Source organism: Schistocerca piceifrons, unplaced genomic scaffold, assembly GCF_021461385.2.
Source record: "Schistocerca piceifrons isolate TAMUIC-IGC-003096 unplaced genomic scaffold, iqSchPice1.1 HiC_scaffold_1408, whole genome shotgun sequence".
NCBI lineage: Eukaryota > Metazoa > Arthropoda > Insecta > Orthoptera > Acrididae > Schistocerca > Schistocerca piceifrons.
Window position 1 is genome coordinate 135,001 of NW_025727245.1, and position 2,500 is coordinate 137,500.

The window sequence follows — 2,500 nt, forward strand, 5'->3', positions numbered from 1 at the left end:
CAATGCCCTTCGCATGCGACGTACTCAGGCTACGTTGTGGTGCGGCCTGTGTCAACTGTCCGCTGATGTCGTACGCGTGAACCACAATCTGTACTGCACATTCGTCCTTATGTACTGAATGATACATCGTGGCACATGTGTGACCGCACAACGACTGCGCCCAAAAACGGCGGACCATACAGTGCAAATATTGTGCACGCAGCTACGTGTCGTCTCCCTATGAGAGCTGGATTGCAGTGTGGTACGCCATAGAGACGTGTGGGAGGAACGGACGCCGTGGATGGCGATCAGCATGAGCTGTCTGTTGATGTATTCGGACCTAGTCGTCTCTCCTCACACACCGTGATGGCATGGTGCACCGCGTTCCATATCTGCGACATGCTACAGAGGCCGGTTGACAGTCGTTCGAGCAATGGACATCGCATACGTACGGGGGCCACCTTCCACGTATTGTCTAGGCGTGCACATTTTGTTGCGTGTATGTGGGCAGACGTAGTGTGGCGTGACACCTGACACAGGCATGCAATAATCGTTGAAGTTGCAAATGGCGATGGACGCCTGCGTTTTCTGGTGAAGTTACGCAAATGAACAAATGGTAACCTGTTGTGGTGCGGTTGTTCTCGCTAGGGGTGAATCGGTGATGGCGACGATAGGTTGAGGTACTAACCGGTTGTTCCAGCGATACCCACCATGCCGACGAAACTGAACGGCATCTGGGTGTGAAGCGATACGCGGCGGTGGCTGGGTGGGACCGTCCCCGGCCGGTGAGGGGGCGCCTCCCGGCGTGCTGGCCGCGCGGTGCGTGGGCGCACGCGCTACAGCCGGCTGGTGGGGGCGGCCAGTGGCAGGCGCGCCGGCCGACGGACGCGGCAGGCGTCGCAGCTGCGCGCCGGCGCACCCTGCGCGCGGCGCCGTGCGGCCAAAGTAGGTCCTCGCGGGCCCGGTGCGAAGCGCGGTGGACATCTTCAGTGTGCTGGTCCGATTGAGGACTGTGTGCGTTGAGGATGCGCCGCCGCCCGGCGCTCGGCGCCGCGACGCCGTCTGCTGCTCGGTCGCCCCAGCGGTTCTCGCTGGTGGTTTGTATCGCAGCTGTGCGGATGTGTTGGCGCGTGCGCTGTGCTGGGAGAGTTCGCTTCGGCACCCAAGTGGGGCTTTTGTCCTTCTGTGGCGCTGGCGTTGGAGCTGCCGGTCACCGTAGGTGGCGCGTGTTGTCTCCCGCCGGCAATGCCACGACAGCACGCTCCCGGGCCTCTGTCGGCAGCGGCAAGCTCAGTTGGGAGCACGGGTGGTCGCACCGAAAGCGTCTACTCGCCTAACTCCGGGCGATTGCGCCTCTCTCGAACCCGACCAAGTACTTGGGACGGCGCTGCGCGCCGCCGGGACCTGAGAGGGTTTCGAGGTGTATTGTGCAGGGGAGCTCAGCCTCCTCCTGTTTGCAGAATGATTGAGCGGACGCTTGCGTGTTCGCGCGGGCCCCCGGGACACACTCCCGGGCGGCCGGCTGCTCAGCTCTAGTTGACGCAGCTCCCTGGTTGATCCTGCCAGTAGTCATATGCTTGTCTCAAAGATTAAGCCATGCATGTCTCAGTACAAGCCGCATTAAGGTGAAACCGCGAATGGCTCATTAAATCAGTTATGGTTCCTTAGATCGTACCCACGTTACTTGGATAACTGTGGTAATTCTAGAGCTAATACATGCAAACAGAGTCCCGACCAGAGATGGAAGGGACGCTTTTATTAGATCAAAACCAATCGGTCGGCTCGTCCGGTCCGTTTGCCTTGGTGACTCTGAATAACTTTGGGCTGATCGCACGGTCCTCGTACCGGCGACGCATCTTTCAAATGTCTGCCTTATCAACTGTCGATGGTAGGTTCTGCGCCTACCATGGTTGTAACGGGTAACGGGGAATCAGGGTTCGATTCCGGAGAGGGAGCCTGAGAAACGGCTACCACATCCAAGGAAGGCAGCAGGCGCGCAAATTACCCACTCCCGGCACGGGGAGGTAGTGACGAAAAATAACGATACGGGACTCATCCGAGGCCCCGTAATCGGAATGAGTACACTTTAAATCCTTTAACGAGTATCTATTGGAGGGCAAGTCTGGTGCCAGCAGCCGCGGTAATTCCAGCTCCAATAGCGTATATTAAAGTTGTTGCGGTTAAAAAGCTCGTAGTTGGATTTGTGTCCCACGCTGTTGGTTCACCGCCCGTCGGTGTTTAACTGGCATGTATCGTGGGACGTCCTGCCGGTGGGGCGAGCTGAAGGCGTGCGACCGCCTCGTGCGTGCTCGTGCGTCCCGAGGCGGACCCCGTTGAAATCCTACCAGGGTGCTCTTTATTGAGTGTCTCGGTGGGCCGGCACGTTTACTTTGAACAAATTAGAGTGCTTAAAGCAGGCAAGCCCGCCTGAATACTGTGTGCATGGAATAATGGAATAGGACCTCGGTTCTATTTTGTTGGTTTTCGGAACCCGAGGTAATGATTAATAGGGACAGGCGGG

The 2,500-nt window shown here is 58.1% G+C and overlaps 1 non-coding gene across 1 annotated transcript in view; it reads left to right on the top strand.

The window, feature by feature from the left end:
* Window positions 1-1,525: 1,525 nt before the first annotated feature.
* The window catches only part of LOC124733759, a 1,909-nt gene continuing 934 nt past the window's right edge, over window positions 1,526-2,500 (top strand). The window contains exon 1 of the ribosomal RNA XR_007009122.1: window positions 1,526-2,500. This exon is cut by the window's right edge and continues 934 nt beyond it. This is a non-coding gene — a ribosomal RNA (small subunit ribosomal RNA).